The sequence below is a fragment of the Salvia splendens genome, chromosome 14, assembly GCF_004379255.2.
Source record: "Salvia splendens isolate huo1 chromosome 14, SspV2, whole genome shotgun sequence".
NCBI lineage: Eukaryota > Viridiplantae > Streptophyta > Magnoliopsida > Lamiales > Lamiaceae > Salvia > Salvia splendens.
In genome coordinates, this window is record NC_056045.1 from 29,068,625 (window position 1) to 29,088,581 (window position 19,957).

Below are 19,957 nucleotides of genomic sequence, written 5' to 3' on the forward strand. Positions count from 1 at the left end.
AGTAGTTCATTAATTTTTACTCACCCCTAGCTATTTTTTCCGAAGACTATATCCAATAGCCATCATGTATGTCCCTTGGATATGAATAATTAACTAACTTTGGGCCTTTGTCTACATTCATCCACGTCACTATATTATGTCATTTAATGATTATTGATATTTAGTCATCATCAATACTACAATTCTTTTATTTTTTCTTTTAATGATATTTTATACTAATACATCACCTCACAATTAGTACCACGTGATCATCAAATCAATAAATTGTAACATTCTACGTACCCTCAATAAGTCAATAATAATGACCACCCAAATATTCACAAATATTTTATTATCTACTCCCTCCGTCCCACATAATTTGGGACACTTTGACCGGGCACGGAAGAAATGTAATAAAAAGTGAGTTGAAAAAGTTAGTGGAATGTGGGTCCTACTTTTATATATTAATTTTATAATTAAATGTGAGTAGGAATGAGTTAGTGGAATGTGGGGTCCATTATCAAAAATGGTAAAAGTGAAATGGGTCAAATTATGTGGGACGGTCCAAAATAGAAAACTGGGTCAAATTATGTGGGACGGAGGGAGTATCTATTTCACTCGTTACACGTCACTTTCTTAACTTTCATGACAAAAAAAAACGTGAACTAGAGCGGCGAAAGGATTGCAATATAGCTGAATATTTTGTACGGACATCATAACGTATACATAACATATTTGCATGATACAATTTTTCTCTCTTTTTTTTGTGGACGAATAATTATTGATGTTAATGGCTAACTGAAGTGAAAAAAACGTAGCTTTCATACAAAATCTATCACATATAGTTTATCATCGAAAAGATTCTAAACTGCACGAGTTCCCAATTTTCGTTAAAATCTTTTTCTTTTTTTAATTACTCAATCATTTTTTTTTGGAAATGTTTTGAGGATTACTAATAGTTTCAGAATTCCATATTTTCGTTTGCTAGAGTCATTTGGTAATGTTTTAAGAAATTATGTGCAATTTCAGTATATATTTATAAAATCATCCAATATCAATTATGCAATGTTTGATTGCAAACTTATACTATTAACAAATTATGGAATATTAGATATTGATCATAATGTCTTAAAGAGATTAAATTAAGTCACTTGTAACTTTTTTTAAAGAGCTAATAATTAAAACACAAGGACAACTTTATTTACTAGTAAAATATAGTCTCTCCATCTCCTAAAAATAAGATATTTTGAAACGACACACGTTTTAATGTAAAATTAAAGTAAGAGAGAGATAAATTAAAAGGCGTGTTTATAAAAAAAAAGGAAGTAATGAGTTTCTATCTCCCATTGATTTTGAATTTATGATCTTTAAACACAACTATTCACACTTTCAATAATATTTATTGTTTATTTCTTCCGTTCATTTGTATGCTATTTTGGTATACAGAATAGTCAATTTTTACTTATAAGTACTTATATTATCTTTAAACACCTATTTAAAGAGTATTACACTTTATACCCTTTCTCTACTCTGTTGATAAAATCAACTAATTTTATTAAAATTCATATGGCATATTTCTTGGACTATTTCTCATGGATGCATAATTAATTACATGTACTTTTCTCTTCCCAATCCTTTTAGTCAGTATATAGATGTCAACCCAACTACACTTGAATATTTAAGAGCATCCAAAGGGGGAGGACGGCTCGGAGGGGGCGACGAGGGGGCGATCTATAGTGGCTGGAACGTCCGCCCCGGGGCGGACGAGGTAGCGGCGGGAAGGGGGCGAGGACGGGGCGGTGGGGGATAGGCGCGCCGGTCTATAGTGGGTCGACGGCCTGCGCGCTTTAGCCCCCTCGAATTAAATTTTTTTTTCCGCAAAATTTCTCCTATAAATACCACTCCTCCACCATCCATTTTCACCATTTTTTATTTGTATTTTTTATAGGAGGAATCGGACTCCGCCACCGATTAGACGGTGGCGGCGTTTTTATTTGTATTTTTTTTTGGACGTTCGTTGTATAATTTTACATTTGCCAATACAACGAATATTCGGTCCCAATTACCTCGTTTTATAATTATTTCAATTCCGTTGATTTAAAAACGAAATGAAAAAATTAAAATGAAAATTGGTTATAAAATTTCGGAGCTATTGGAAGTATCCGCTTATAGTGGTGGAAACAAAAAATTGGGGCCGTGGACAAAAAATTGGGGCTATGGACAAAAAAAGGGGTGGAGCTATTGGGGAAGGCCGCCTATAGTGGATGCTCTAATTCAACACTGAATCAACACAACGATAACATGATTTTATAGTAAAATCCAAGAAGTATATGTCAGAAATAGACAAACCCCCAAACTTACACATTTCAAAGTTTTCATTTATTTATTTTCATATTTCAGTGATTGTGACTTGATACAATGTGGGCCAAAAAGTGTGGACAAGAAAATGACAGAAAATTAAGCTACGATTAAGTCATATTCTCGACTCAACCTAAACATCTCCCAAAGTTGGTGCGCTAAAAAGGCAAAAACTATGTGACCGCGATATACTCATATGAATGGTTCCCTTCTTTTTTTATTCCCTCTTCCTCGTGTTGCTCAATGCCAACGAGGCGGATAATATATATATATATATATATATATATATATATATATATATATATATATGGTCATGATCTATGGCAAACACCTCTTAACCATATAACTAGAGAACAAATAATAGCCACAAGATCAAAAAAATCAAGGGCAAGTATAATTTTTGAATTTAAGGAGAAATTAGTTCCCTCAATTACAAATTTACTCTACAATAACAAAGCGGGGGTATAATAGTCATTGACGGCCAAAATAAGGTTATGTTGCAAATTTCAATCTCTAAGGTGGATAGGATAATGCGGAGGTTTCGTCCAATCGCTCCGAAGCCGGCTTCCACCAACGGATCTGTTTCCGGCGGCTGAAGCTCCAGCTCTGCCTCGCCGGAGAGAAGCGGAGCGGCTTCTGTGAAGACCGGCCGCCGCAAGGGGAGGCATGCCGCTGTGAGCTGTGGTCGGAAGAAGAGGAGGTGTTTAGAAGATATGAAACAAGCAATTCAGCTGTCAACTCCAAATTTAGAAGAAGTGGGACATCAAATCACAAAACAATCGTAAATCTGCTAAAGAAGAAAGTCTAATATGTGTACTTAGCTGAATGTGATAATATAACATTAATTTTGATGACATTGGCTTCGAATTCATTAGAATAAGACATGATATAAAATATTACTAACAAAGATTTCCATTATATCATGTTAATTATATAAAAGGGGTTACAATCTCTAGAAAAAAAAGAAAGTGAGGACAATACTTGGTGGGTTTTAAAGCTTAAACGGTCATCAAATGGGTCTTGATTTTGAACTTCAAGCCCACCACCATTACTTCACTATTGTTCACAAAACACATCACTCTTACTCAGATTTTACTTCACTCTTGTTCACAAAACACATCACTCTTACTCAGATTTTACTTCACTCTTGTTCATAAAACACATCACTCTTACTCAGATTTTACTTCACTCTTGTTCACAAAACACATCACTCGTAGCATGACTTTACTTCACTCTTGTTTACAAAACACATCACTTTTATTGTGATTTTACTTCACTCTTGTTTACAAAACACATCACTCTTATTCTGATTTTTACTTCACTCTTGTTTACAAAATACATCACTCTTAGCATGATTTTACGTCACTCTTTTTTACAAATACATCACTCTTATTCTGATTTTACTTCACTCTTGTTTACAAAACACATCACTCTTACTGTGATTTTACTTCACTCTTGTTTACAAAACACATCACTCTTATTCTGATTTTACTTCACTCTTGTTAACAAAACACATCACTCTTAGTTTGATTTTACTTCACTCTTGTTTACAAAACACATCACTCTTAGTCTGATTTTACTTCACTCTTGTTTACAAAACACATCACTCTTAGTCTGATTTTTACTTCACTTGATTAACGAAGAGGTGGCAGCCGAGTCGTGGTTGGATGAACTAGGTTTTTTGAGCTTGCCGTTTTTCAATAGCTTCATTTTTTCCATGAGAGCGTAGGATCTGAGCGGGAGATCATCGAGAGCTGCTTGAATCGAAAGCCACCGCAACCGTCGTCTTCATCATCACCGACGGAGAACGAGAGGGTCGTGATCGGTTTTTGTTTGGATTGCTGAAAACTGCGAATGCTTTTGAATACAATGGAGAAGAAGATCTGTACATTCCGAGCTACTCGTAATTGATAGATACTCTGTATTATGTTGGAGAGGCTTTTAAGCTATTTTCTGGATTGAATGGAAAACAGACCTGCAATTAGTTATAGAGAGAAAAGCAAAGTAACGCCATTGATTTCATCAGAGCTTTATCAACACATGGACCTCCTCCTCCCCCCACCTCATTTCCTCCACCATTTCCATTCGTCACTCTCTTTAATAACTCCAACTCTCAACTATGGTTAAAAATCAAATCTTTGAATTTCACCATGAATGAAGCTCGCACAAGTGTCGTGGCTGCCCGCACCATCCTTGCTAAATTTAGAACATTTCCTCCCTTTATAAGATCCCCACCTCTCCTTCACCATTATATTCCCTCTCTCTACAAAACCAAAAAAGGAGAGAGATTTAATTTTCATGGAGAGAAACGGCAATGCGGCTAAGGAAGGAAGCAGAGAGATTTCCTAAAATACCCCAATACAGTTTTTATTAACTAAAAATGTTTACTTATTTTGGTCATTGGATTAAGATAATGAGTGGCTGAGATTTGTTCTCTAGTTATACACTTAAAATTAGTTATATCTTGATCACTACCCTATATATATATATATATATATATATATATATATATATATATATATATATATATAGGGTTTTGATCTATGCAAAACTAGATTTAAATACAGAAACGCAGAACAATATCATAATTAGGACACTTTTAGGTCATAATTAGGTAATTTTTAGGTCATGCTAACAAAGCATGACCTAAAACGATCTTAGCATGACATTAAACCTAAATATTATAATATGACCTAAAATTGCTTAATTATGACCTTCCGTGTTTTTGGTTAATTATTGACCATTAGATCATCTAATCCTAGGGCCAAGATTTGGTCTGCATTTCTGGATTTAAACACATACTTATTTTGATCATCTCCCTATATATATATATATATATATATATATATATATATATATATAACCCTATAAGGAAAATGATCAATACAAAACTTGATCTCAATACAAAATCCAGACCAAATCCTGACCATGAGATTTGACAATCCAATGGTCAATAATTAAACAAAAACACGGAGGGTCATTGTAAAGCAGTTTTAGGTCATATTATAAACTTTGGGTTTGAGGTCATGTTAAGATCATTTCATGTCATCCTTACTATATATATATATATATGGGTGTGTTAAGGTCCTTCGCAGCTTTTCAGTCCAAGCTTCTTTTTAATCACAACACTGGATCCTTGAATTGGATGGTTGTGATGATCTGCATTATTATACTATAATGGTGCATTATTAATCGGTATGCATTATTCAACTGAAAATCTGCATTATTACACTATAATGGTGCATTATTAGTCGGTGTGCATTATTCAACTAAAAATCTGCATTATTAAATGACACGTGGCATCAATCTAACCGTCGGATAACAAAATCGTGGGGCTGTGAAAGCGTATGAAAGTAACAGAGAGGCTCTTTCGTACGTATGCACAGAAATTGATCAATGCAAGCGCTCGGTCAAGACACCATGCTTCTTAAGTCCACTGGAGCACAGGGTCCAGGAACTCAAGAGAACATACAGTGCTTTAGTCGTTGGGCACTCTCAACTCCCCTTTCAAAAAATAATATAAATCCCTCAACCCGAATACTATGAATTAGTATAGGGAAGTGGGGTCGATCCCACAGAGATGGACTCGCAAAGTAGTGCTCAGAGGCTTTGGACAAACAAATGGCTGCTGCCACGCAAAAGGGTTGAGAATTTTAAACTAACTCTAGACCTAGGCAGGAAATGTAAATGCTAGACCTAGGACATATTAAACTTGTAAATTCAGACTTCAACAGCAAGAAACATAACCACTTCCTAGACAGTGTAAACAACTACCTAATCTAGCTAAACAGAAGATAACTGAAAGTGGGGACCATAATTCCAAAAGTGGCAAGTACGGAAAAAACTGCAGATAACAAACTCTGACGCTAGCTCGCAGCGAAATGTATCCTCTCAACCGAATTAAACTTGCAGATGAACAAAACAGAGCACAAAGCGAGATTCGAACAGAATATAGAAATTTGGTCGTCGGAAACTTGCCACAAAACGGAAACACATCAGATCTGCGTACACTAGACAGAATGAAAGAAAAACTCGTAAACTAAGCATGAAAATCAGATCGAAACTACTCAGATTCACGTCAGAATACTTGATCCACTCCGGATCCAAGACATCCGAACCCAACAACCAACAAATCCAGCAAATCCAACCAAAGTTCTTCCACAATCCAACTCCAACTTCCCAGATCTGACCATTAACCTATAATAACTCAGAAAATAGCTGCGAAACGCATCCAACTCAGACAATTTAAAACACCAAAATCTCAATAAACGAAGCAATCAAACTAGAAATCAACACAATCACCATAACGGAAAATCAAACTTGCATTTAAACCAGAAACTATTTGGTGAAAACAGAGAACCGAGCTTCGAACAACGAAGCTCGGCAGAGTAAGTAAAATACGGAAAGCGGAAAATAAATTGTTTCTTCGCTCCTAACAAGAGCGGTGTTACACCATATCGGAAGCTAAGATGAAACCCGAACGTGTGAACTGAGATCTCCTCAAACTAGTACCAAGTGTGTGTATGGAAAAATGAACTAAGCAATAGGCTGTGGTGTGGTCTCCACCGAGAAGATCCCTCCAGCTTGCATGCTTCTGCCTTTTATAGATGCGGACATAGCCCTTGAGTCTTCGTAGAAATCCCTATTCTACCCTTCAACTCTAGAGCTTCCTCCGTCGAGCAATTCTCTTCATAATCGTTCACTAAATCGCCAGTTCCTCGACCTTGTGATTTTTTGGTCTTCTTTCTTAGACCTGGCGAATTCCTTTACACACCTGGCTTAAAAAGTGCGTTAGCCCCAGTAAAATCACGAATTAAATCCCTAGACCCATGCATGAAATTAGCCTTATCAAACTGCTCACACTTAAACCATGCTTGTCCTCAAGTATGAAAGACAAGAAAAAGAAATAAGGCGAATTTCAATGCACGGTCCCCCCAAGTACTATTCCACAAACAAAACAGGCTCCTAGACCTAGACAACTACAACACGAAACACATAAAAATCACAAAAGAAAAGAAAACACATAAGCGCATAAACTGGTATTTTCCTAGCAGCCATCCCCACAAGTTTAAGGTCAATCCAAGCGTTTACAGCCTCAGATTCCTCCCCCTCCCTTCTTCTGTCTAGTCAAGTTGTCAGTTCGTCAAGATAGCCTTTTGACTTCCCAATTGTTAGAATCACTCGATCACTCATTCCTCACCAGGGATGTTAGGATCGAATCGTTCTTAAGTTAAAGTTACACCACTGATGCGTCGGGTTATGAGAGTTTCTCCTTCCTACAATCCTCCTTGTACTTTTATTTCCTGGGTCAGGTTACTACTGCTTCCTGCCCCTTAAATTTTTTTTTTTTTTTTTTCTCTGGACTTCGTCCAGCTTATACCTCCTTTTCCTGGACTTCGTCCAGCTTATACCTCCAGAACCCTATTCCCAATTTTTTCTCCTTCGGACTCTTCTCCCTAAACATCCAGTGGCGGCCCCCTTTTTATACATGTTAGCTCAAAGTGTTTTGGCTTATAACTCACTTTTATAGTAGGGCTGCACAACTAGGTTATCTAAGGCATCCTTTATCGTTCTTACTTCATCCAACTGACTTTGATTTATTAAGAGAAAAGGATTCACAATTTAGCATGTATTTTCTCTTCAATTACTCTCCCTAAGGGGCTTTTGCTATTTATTATACCAGTTATGCAAACACAGAACCTAAAAAAAAAAAACTGCAAACTCCTAGGCCTAACAGAATATGTACAAGACACTAACTACACTAACTGTTTCCCCCCCTCCCACTTCATCCATGCTTGACCCCAAGCAATCCCAATGAAGTGGAAAATAGGACAGTTAGTGGCGACATGAAACGAACACAACAAAACACAAACTTCTCACACTCAGACCAAGCATTGGGCTGAGTGGGAGAAGGGACAACATACAACACGAAACATGTTATGACATACAACCCCTTCTCACACTTAGACCAAAGATTGGGCTAAGTGTGGAAGGGTTCAACACGTATATACAGAACCTAGCATGCTGGCAGGTATAAACAGAAATAAAAACGAAAGCACTTTGAAAGAAAAGAAAAGAAAAAGTTACTTGGGTTTGAGGGGAAATTCAATTCGGTGTCTGGCCCCCGCGGGAGCCAAACTTTGGTGGCACCGTCGGCTGGGTCACCTTTGCTTTCTTACTGGCCGGCATCTCCGGCTTCTCTGGTCTGTCATCAGTGGGTCGGGGTATGGCTGTTCTCAGGATCACGGGTCTAGCAGAAGAGGGGGTGGTGTGAGGCCTCGGGCCTTGCGATGGCTTCTGCGCGGATACACTTCCTGGACTCGGCGTTGTAATGTTGCCGCTAGACCCAGGAATAATTTCTGATGTATCCGGGAACTTTTTGTGCAGCCATTTCAGCATTGTCGTCATTAAAGCAACACCCTCCGCCATCTTGTTGGTTTGCTTAGTTGACGAAGCCACCCAATCGGTGATACGTCCCCTCAGGACTGCGGCCTCTTCCCTGCTTCTTCCGAATTCCCTTCGGATCTCGGTCATTTCCTTGCGTACCCCGTCGATTCCTTTCCTTACCTCCTCAACTTCTTTCTGCACTCCCTGAACCATTAGCCTGACTTCGTCCTCAGCGGCTTGATCCTTTACCTCCACACCATCGGGTTCCTGCTTAATTTGTGCCTCTGACTTACCGACCTCATAAAAACACACCTCCTTCCCTCGGGCGATCAGCAACCCCTTGTTGAAAAAGAAGTCGAAATTGAAGACTTCCGGAGCTGAGCACATTTTTACTTCACGGCAGGCCTTGCTGATTTTGATTACAACGTTGCGCTGCAAATAGGCCCCGAGAAGATGGCACGTGTACAGATGCCTGGACGGGTTGGAGGTGACTTGATGGCAGGCCTGGGCTAACCAATAACCCAGATGAACTCGTACTCCTGTAGCCATGCACCACGTAAAATATAGGTCGGCGGTCGTCAGGGCGTTGTTGGCAGTGCCCATCAAGTTGTAGCTGACAAAAGTTTGGGCGAATCGCAGGACCCGATTCTCTATATGGTGTGCCTTCGAAAAACTTGTTTTAAATTGACCCACTCTTGAGTGAGTCAAGAACTCCCACGCGCCTTGTGCCTGAAATCCTGGCGTCAACTTCGGCGGACCAACCATTCTGTCGTTCCACAGGCCCTCATCATCTTCTGTTCTCGTTAGCAAGCCCATCCGCAAGGTCCACTCCCGGATACTCATCCTATGTTCTTCATTAAAAAGCCTGAAAGTTATGGATTCCGTATCCAAGTCGGCAGTGGATTTGAACCGGAATGTGGAAAAGAATTCACGGGCCGCGTCGAATGGAACTTCGAAAGTGCTGTGCTTTAGTAACCAATCAAAACCGATTGCATCTATAAACCCCCTGAACTCATCGTTAGAGCTAATATGTTTGAGCTCCGCCGGGTGGTACATCTTACCGGACTTCGCAACCTTTCCCTCAGCACTCTTTTCCTTGTATACGGCCACACGTTTTGGATCGTCAAATTTTCTCATATCGTCTAGCAGCTCCCTTGTAACCCAAATTTCCGTCGGCTCAAAGTTCAGAACATCTTCTTCTTGCTCCTCCTCTGAATCACTGGACCTGGCAGGACTCTCGGGCTCTGTGGCGTATGGTACCTTGGCGGGTGGAGGAAGTGGAGATTCAGTAGATTTCCCCCTCGCCTTCTTGGTCGAGGAGGAAGCAATTTGTTTCCCCTTCCTCTTCTTAGCCGTCGCGCGGCGCCCTTCCTCTTCACTCTTCCTACCACTCGGTCTGGGAGAGTCTTCCTGCTCAGACACGGCTGTCGCTAGGTCCAGCGTTTCCTTATCCTTTTGTTGTGCGGATTCGTCAATGTCATCAAGTATACTTCGACGTGTCCGTCTCCTTGTTCCCCTTAGATTTAGCTGCGAATCGGCCTCCTCAGGGACCTCAGTTAGATCCACTATCATGTTGAGTCCTGCATCAACAGTTTCTTGAGCATCCTCAGAATCGAGTGCTCCACCTTCCTCTGCTAATAATGGGGTTGCCCCCGCGATATAAACAGGGGTTTCCAACCCCTTAAGATTTCCTTCAGGTTGGGCATCAGTGCCCACAGACTTGTCGGGAGTCCTTCCCGCAACAACATCTTCCTCAGCAATTTGGGCTTCATCGCCCTCAACTATTTCTAGGGTTTCCCCTTCCACATCCTTCTCAGAAATTAGGGCGGCTTCGCCCACTTGAACATCATCACCATCAACAACGGCATCCTTCTCAACAGACGCCTCAAGAACAGGGGTTCCCCCCTCAACATCCTTACTAACAGTGATAGCGGTGTCCTCAACTACCGCCACAAGAACATTTACCCCCTCAACAACACTCTCCACTAAGCCCACATCAGAAATATCATCACCTCCATCCTTTAAAACGGGGATTTCCCTCTGAGAAGCAGAAACTAACCTGGGTTCACTTACGGCCAATAAATTCAGTCCCGCGGCCAGATCTGTCTCTACTTCGCGAATTTCCGCAATGGAAGGTTCTGGAACGGCGGGTACTGTAATGTCCTCCGGCCTGGTGGTGGTTTCTGGGACTGTGTCCTGTGCAGAGGTGGTTTCTTCTGGAATAATGGTAGCAGCCTCCGGTGCGGTTTCTTGTACAGCAGTGGGCGGTGTCTCGACAGCTTCCGGTTGTGTCACGGTGGTTGTTGGACCAGCTGGCATGGTTTGTCCCATTGCGAACATCGCGAACGCCTGCATCGCTTTATCGGCCCCTCCGAACTTCTGAAATAGTTCATTCATAAACTCCGCCGCACTCTTCTCGGCGGATCCAGAGGCGCTGCTAGCTTCTTGTTTGTTATCCATGGTATTCTGCAGAAATTTTTGAAAAGAAATTTGTGCGAAATTTTGCAGATTAGGGTTAGAAAGAGAGAGAGCGAAATTTGGGGTTTTTTTATTTGAGAGAGAGAATATTTGGAGAGAGAATGAGTAAAGAGAAGATAAGAATGCCAAAACCATTTATAGTGTAGGCATGGGAGAGGACATCTTTCTTTTGCAGGCGGTGGCAGGTGGTGACGCTAGCGACCGTACGCCTCCCCATAAAGTGCCATGTGAAATCCGAACCGGTGCCAATTCCCTCCAAAACTCCTTTACCCCACAATTCCTTGCTCAAGTAAATCCCTACTGCCAAAACACACTAAAAGAAAACATCAAACTAAAAAGAATGAAACGCCAAACTCCCCGGGCCTAGGATATGACAGCATCAAAATCATTCCCGATGGGTCTGGTGTTTCGAAAATATTTTTGAATTTTTTTTTTTTTTTAAAGAAAGCAATTAAATATTTACAAAATTTGTTTTTAAGTGTTCTCAAAATTTCCTGGATCAGGGTATGGTCAAACTTTTAAGTGCTAGACCCAGGAAATATTCTAAGAACACTTCTTTCCTAGACTGGTTAGGTGATATCAAAGAGTGCGCGTAGTGGCACTTCGTCCACTACACACAACTCCGAGCTATCCCTAAAGACCTTTATCCTATGTCCATTGACAAGAAAGGGTATGGAATTTGGTGCACTTCCCTGGATTTCAACTGCTCCGTTTGCTCGAAGTCCCACGATGATGTAAGGCCCAATCCATTTAGACTTTAACTTTCCAGGCATCAACTTGAGCTTGGATTGAAACAAAAGGACTTTCTGTCCTACCCTGAGTTCCTTGCCCCGGAGATTTTTATCATGCCAAAGCTTAGTTTTTTCCTTATACCACATGGCAGATTCATAAGACTCAAGCCGTAACTCTTCCAGTTCCTGGAGCTGCATCTTCCTCTCTTCTTCACAAGCCTGCGGGTTCATGTTGATCTCTTTGACCGCCCAGTATGCTCTGTGTTCGATTCCCACGGGCAAGTGGCACATTTTTCCGAATACCAACCTATATGGTGACATACCAATAGGTGTCTTATAAGCTGTCCTATAAGCCCATAATGCATCATCCAGTCTCTTACTCCAATCCTTCCTAGACGGGTTCACCGTTTTTTCGAGAATGGCCTTTATCTCCCTATTTGATATTTCTGCCTGGCCGTTGGACTGAGGATGATAAGGTGTAGACAACCTATGGTGGACTCCGTATTTCTTCATGAGAGCCTCTATTGTACGGTTCTTAAAATGGGTTCCTTGGTCTGAGATGACAGCCCTAGGGATTCCGTACCTGTTGAAAATGTTAGATCGCAGAAATTTGGCTACTTCTACAGCTTCGCAGGAGGTCGTAGCTTTTGCCTCTATCCATTTCGAAACGTAGTCCACCGCCACAAGTATGTATGTATTCCCATATGAAGATGGAAATGGACCCATAAAGTCCATACCCCAAACATCGAAAATCTCACAAACAATCACCGGGACTTGTGGCATTTCGTCCCTTCTAGAAATTCCTCCGGTCTGCTGACACCTTTCGCAATTCTGGCAGAATTCGAATGCATCCTTGTGTAATGTCGGCCAGTAGAGACCACTGTCTAAAACCTTCCTTGCAGTCTTCCTAGGTCCAAAGTGACCCCCACAAGCTAGAGCATGGCAATGATTCAGCACATCCCTTTGCTCCCACTCCGGAATGCATCTCCTAATTACCTGGTCAGCTCCCATTTTCCACAAATACGGATCGTCCCAAAAGTAGTATTTGGCTTCACTTTTTAATTTCATCTTCTGGGCCCGGGAAATTTCGTCGGAGCTGGGCACTTATTTAGTGACCAAGTAATTTGCTAGGTCAGCGAACCATGGTTCTGCATTCGTCTGGCATTTCCCTTTTTCAGCACCTCCTGGACCTGTCGCTGCCATTACTTCTTCAAAATCGATAGGTCTAGGAGAATCGTTAAGATAATAAAGATGTTCTTCCGGGAACGCATCAGGTATTGCTTCATCCGTCTCACCTTGGTGAATGCGACTCAAGTGATCAGCCACCTTGTTCTCCGTTCCCTTCTTGTCTCTGACTTCCCAGTTAAACTCCTGTAACAGTAACACCCAACGGATCAACCTTGGCTTAGACTCCTTCTTTGCCAGTAAGTACTTTATCGCAGCGTGATCTGTGAAGACTATCACCCTTGACCCGAGCAGATATGGTCGGAATTTTCCAAAAGAGTACACGACTGCCAACATTTCCTTCTCCGTGGTGTCGTAATTTTTCTGGGCTTGATTTAGCATTTTTGACGCATAGAAAATCACGTAACTTTTTCCGTCAACTCTTTGACCTAGCACCGCCCCTACTGCATAGTCACTCGCATCGCACATGATTTCAAACGGCAAACCCCAATCAGGTGCTCTGATGATGGGGGCAGATACTAATCTGTCCTTCAGCAGCTGAAAAGCCTTAATGCACTCCTCATTAAAAACAAACTCAACATCGTTGTGCAACAGATGAGTGAGTGGCTGAGCAATTTTGGCAAAATCCTTTATGAATCTCCTGTAGAATCCTGCGTGACCTAGGAATCCCCTTACCTCCTTTTGATTTGTCGGGTGGGGCAGTTTTGATATCACGTCCACTTTTGCTTGGTCCACCTGTATACCCTTTTCCGATACTACATGCCCTAGGACAATTCCTTCAGGGACCATGAAGTGGCATTTCTCGAAATTCAAGACCAAGTGCTTCTCTTGACATCTTTTCAGTACTACATCCAAGCTCGCCAGACATGAATCAAATGAATCCCCGTATACAGTGAAGTCATCCATAAAGATTTCAATGCAATCTTCCAGCAGGTCTGAGAAAATACTCATCATACACCGTTGAAAAGTGTCTGGTGCATTGCAAAGGCCAAACGGCATTCTCCGATATGCATACGTTCCGAACGGACACGTGAAAGTTGTCTTCTCCTGGTCCTCGGGGTCCACGTAAATTTGGAAATACCCACTGTATCCGTCCAAGAAACAGAAATATTGCTTGTCTGCTAATCTCTCCAGCATCTGGTCAATGAACGGAAGGGGAAAATGGTCTTTCTTGGTTGCCTCGTTCAATTTTCTGTAGTCAATGCACATCCTCCAACCGGTGACTAGCCTGGTCGGTACCAACTCATTCTTGTCGTTCCTAACAACCTGGATTCCCGACTTTTTGGGTACCATATGTACTGGGCTAACCCATTCACTGTCTGGTATGGAATAAATGATTCCTAGGGATAGCAGCTTCAATACTTCCTTCAATACCTCTTCCCTCATATTGGGATTCAATTTGCGTTGAGGGTCTCTGCAGGGTTTCGCTCCTTCATTTAGTCGAATGTGATGCATGCACAGATCAGGGCTAATCCCCACCAAGTCAGAAAGTGTCCAACCAATAGCGTTCTTGTTCCTTCGGATGACTTTCAGCAGCTCCTCTTCCTGTTCCTTGATCAAGTTGCTGTTGATAATCACCGGAAAAGTCTCATTCGCCTCAAGGTAAGCATACTTTAGGCCTGGCGGAAGTGTTTTCAACTCCTTCTTGGGAACATCTTTTTCCTGAGGCAAGGGGTTCTTTTCTGCTGCTCCAGTCGTCGTCCCCTTAGTCGACCCAGGAAGATCTTCCTTGCTTGCCCCATAAAGTGTCTCCCTCGATCTGGTTAGCTCGGGCTTGGTGCAAAACTCCAGAATTGCTTCTGCTAGCTCTTCATCCGACAACTTGCTCGTATTCATTGCTTGGCACCAACTGGCCACTTCCCTATCAACAGCATGACTCATCTCTGAGTTCTCAATCTGTCCCTGCATTAATTCAGTCTCGAGGTATTCCTGGACCAAGGGGTTAATGACATCTACGGAATGCAAATTTTCAACATCAAGTGGCTTCTTCATTGCCTCATCTATGCTGAATGTATATTTATCCCCATTGTAATCGAGACAGATAGTACCATCAAAGACATCAATGATAGTCTTAGCGGTTCGCAAGAAAGGTCTCCCCAATAATACTCCGCCAGACTCTTCAGACTCATTATCGCTCATCTTAATCACATGGAAGTCAGTCGGGTACAGGAAGTCGTGTACCTTGACTATTACGTTCTCGAGCACTCCTTCAGGGCAGATGCATGACCTGTCCGCCAATTGGATCACAACCTTCGTATCCACCATACCTACTCCCACTAACCTCTTGTATATGGACAGGGGTAACACATTTATGGATGCTCCCAAGTCACACATAGCATGCTCAATTTTTACATCGCCGATAGAAATGGGCAAAGTGAACATACCCGGGTCATTGCATTTCGAGGGCATCCTCCGCTTCTGAATCACCGCGGACACATTCTCGCCTATCAAGATTTTTCCACTAGGTCGAGCCTTCCCAGCTATAAACTCCTTGATGAATTTGCTGAAAACTGGCATTTTCAAAGCCTGTAAGAAGGGTAGATTTATCTCCAGTTTCCCGAAAATATCCATAAGATCCACTGGCTCATCCCTCTTTTTCTTTGCCTCTCCTCGGTTCGGGAAAGGTTTTGGTCGTTTCCCGGTTCCGGAACATTCACCTGCTGAAGATTTATCAACTCCTCTGTTCTCTACCAATTCCGGCTCTGGATCTAGGAAAAAGGGTTCGATTGTCCTGGGCAACTGTTTCTCTAAATCTCCTGCCCGAAGTTCATCTCTAACCGCAGGGTTGCTCTCAACCGAGTCCCTTGATTCAGTGGTTGTATCCTCTATTCCCTTATCCTTAATGGGGGTCGTGACCTCTCCGTACCTCATGACCGGCCCTTCGTACTCCTTCCCAGATCTTAGTGTGATCTGGCTAATATTGGCTCTGTCAGGTGGTCTTACTGATGCAGGAATCTTGCCCTCGTTTCCCCGCATATCACTCAAGGAAGTAGCTATTTGAGACAACTGTTTGGCCAACATATCCATTGCTGCCTTCTGTTCTTGCTGCGCATCCTGAAGTTTGTGGACCACATCATTGTTCGACTGTAAATTGTTCTGAATGTGCTGCTGGGAACTGACGAGGTCGTGAACCATCTCATCAAGGTTCCTTGGTCTAGAGCTTGGCTGACTGGGACCTGGCCCTATATTCTGGATTGTTCCACTTCCTTGGCCTGGGCGAATGTGCCCTTGACCTCCTGGATTGTTGTTGAAATTACTTCCTTGACCTGGGTAAGGTGCTTTGGCATTCCTTTGATGTGGTGGTACATAAGAGTTCCCTTGATAATTCTGATTCTTGTCTCCCCAGGTCGAGTGATCTCCTTGGTTACGGTTATTCCAATTTCCTTGCCCCTCATGATTTCTCCAGTTACCCTGCCTCTCGGGCTGCGGTGCGGACTGTATACTCAATTGGGGTGCTGGCTGGCTTTGCTCATTTTCAGACCATCTAAAGTTCGGGTGATTTCTCCAGGGTGCATCTCTTTGTCTTCCTTGGTTCCAACTTCCATCAGGATTCCAACTTCCCATCGCGTTCGCCTGGGCCTGGTAATCACCTTCCTGAGGTCCGTAATATTGCTGGAGTTGATTATCTCCTGGACCTAACATCTTAGCCGTTTCCTTTAGTGCGGCTGTATTAGTCCTTTCGATAGCATTCAGCAAGGCTTTCTCCAGCCTATCAATCCTTGCTTCAACTTTGTCATCCTCCAGCTCCCTCAATGCATTCGCAGAGCCTCTTCTCACAGCATTCCTCGTGCTGTCATACGCCTTCTTGGCGTCGATTAATCTTCCCAAAATCTCTCTTGCCTCGCTTCCTCTCTTCCTTGTAAAATTCCCCCCGCTCGAGGAGTTCATCAAATCCTTAGACTCGGGAGTTGCCCCTTCATAAAACAGAGAGTATGTCTCCGCCTCTATCATCCGATGATTCGGGCACGCGTCCAGCAATCCCTTGAACCTTGACCAGTATTGGCTCAATGACTCATCGTAATCCTGCTTGCATTCCACTATCTCCTTCTTCAGAGCGTTCGTCTTGTTGGATAGAAAGAAGTAATCTAGGAATTCCAATTTAAAGTCCCTCCAGGTGCGGATAGAATCAGGGGGTAATCTCAACAACCATGTATTTGCCTCCCCCTTTAGAGTGAAAGGAATCGCGCGCAAGCGATAGTCCTCCTCTGTCGCATCATTAGGCCTCTTTTGAATGCCACACAACTTGCTAAACTCGTTCAAAAACTCGTACGGGCATTCACTCCTTCGCCCAGAAAATGTTGGCAAGACGCCTAACACATTCGTTTTGATCTCAATAGATTTCTGACGTGGGTTCATCACTATTGCATGCGCTGGCTCTCCATCGAGATGAGCCGTTAGTGACCCTATTTCTGGATCTGGGTCTGCTACGTGCGCCATCTCAACTTTCTCTTCCTCCCCTGTTTCCGACTCTGTTTCTGATTCTGGTGGGGACTCCGGATCCTTTCGTCCTGAAGATTCCCAGGATTCGTCACTCAAAAACTCAGTCGGGAACAGATCTCCCGTCGTGAACCCTGATCTGGTAGTTACGGTGGAGGCTGTATCCTTGATCTTCCAAACGGACTGACCGTGTTTCCAACCAGACGAGTTACTCCGGTAGAAGCTCCTGCTCATGCACTAAAAGAAAACGAAAAAAAACAGTAAATTAAAATTATTCGTACCAACTACTCTAAGCACTAACACAAAGTACGCCATCCATCCCCGGCAACGGCGCCATTTGAAAGCGTATGAAAGTAACAGAGAGGCTCTTTCGTATGTATGCACAGAAATTGATCAATGCAAGCGCTCGGTCAAGACACCATGCTTCTTAAGTCCACTGGAGCACAGGGTCCAGGAACTCAAGGGAACATACAGTGCTTTAGTCGTTGGGCACTCTCAACTCCCATTTCAAAAAATAATATAAATCCCTCAACCCGAATACTATGAATTAGTATAGGGAAGTGGGGTCGATCCCACAGAGATGGACTCGCAAAGTAGTGCTCAGAGGCTTTGGACAAACAAATGGCTGCTGCCACGCAAAAGGGTTGAGAATTTTAAACTAACTCTAGACCTAGGCAGGAAATGTAAATGCTAGACCTAGGACATATTAAACTTGTAAATTCAGACTTCAACAGCAAGAAACATAACCACTTCCTAGACAGTGTAAACAACTACCTAATCTAGCTAAACAGAAGATAACTGAAAGTGGGGACCATAATTCCAAAAGTGGCAAGTACGGAAAAAACTGCAGATAACAAACTCTGACGCTAGCTCGCAGCGAAATGTATCCTCTCAACCGAATTAAACTTGCAGATGAACAAAACAGAGCACAAAGCGAGATTCGACAGAATATAGAAATTTGGTCGTCGGAAACTTGCCACAAAACGGAAACACATCAGATCTGCGTACACTAGACAGAATGAAAGAAAAACTCGTAAACTAAGCATGAAAATCAGATCGAAACTACTCAGATTCACGTCAGAATACTTGATCCACTCCGGATCCAAGACATCCGAACCCAACAACCAACAAATCCAGCAAATCCAACCAAAGTTCTTCCACAATCCAACTCCAACTTCCCAGATCTGACCATTAACCTATAATAACTCAGAAAACAGCTGCGAAACGCATCCAACTCAGACAATTTAAAACACCAAAATCTCAATAAACGAAGCAATCAAACTAGAAATCAACACAATCACCATAACGGAAAATCAAACTTGCATTTAAACCAGAAACTATTTGGTGAAAACAGAGAACCGAGCTTCGAACAACGAAGCTCGGCAGAGTAAGTAAAATACGGAAAGCGGAAAATAAATTGTTTCTTCGCTCCTAACAAGAGCGGTGTTACACCATATCGGAAGCTAAGATGAAACCCGAACGTGTGAACTGAGATCTCCTCAAACTAGTACCAAGTGTGTGTATGGAAAAATGAACTAAGCAACAGGCTGTGGTGTGGTCTCCACCGAGAAGATCCCTCCAGCTTGCATGCTTCTGCCTTTTATAGATGCGGACATAGCCCTTGAGTCTTCGTAGAAATCCCTATTCTACCCTTCAACTCTAGAGCTTCCTCCGTCGAGCAATTCTCTTCATAATCGTTCACTAAATCGCCAGTTCCTCGACCTTGTGATTTTTTGGTCTTCTTTCTTGGACCTGGCGAATTCCTTTACACACCTGGCTTAAAACGTGCGTTAGCCCCAGTAAAATCACGAATTAAATCCCTAGACCCATGCATGAAATTAGCCTTATCAGGCTGAGATTAAAAAAATAGTAAAACAAAAGATACAAAAAGGAAATGAATACATCCATTGACATTTATACAAAAAGTATAAATATATATATATATATATATATATATATATATATATATATATATATATAATGATTGCTCCTCTTCATTTAATAAAAAAAAAATTACTTGCCCCTCCATTGACATTCACACCGGCTTAAACCATTATAGAGTAATAGTTAATAAAATATGGGAGTCTCAAAGCCCAAATTTAAATATACAACCAACTATAAAGCCCTAGAAAATAAAAAAAGATTTAAAAAATTTTGTAGACAGTGACGGATGCCTTCTCTCTCGCGCATGATCCAAATTTATTGGAGTATAATAGTATATACATAGAGAGTCTTAAGTGGAGATCTTTTTAGCTTAATTGATAATTGAGATGCATTTTTAGCCATTCATCCACAATATTTTCGAAATGTCAATGGTAAGTAGATTATGTCAATTCGGGGGTATTATCATCAATAGCCTACACATCAAGTGTCAATAGTCTGCACATCAAATGTCAACAACT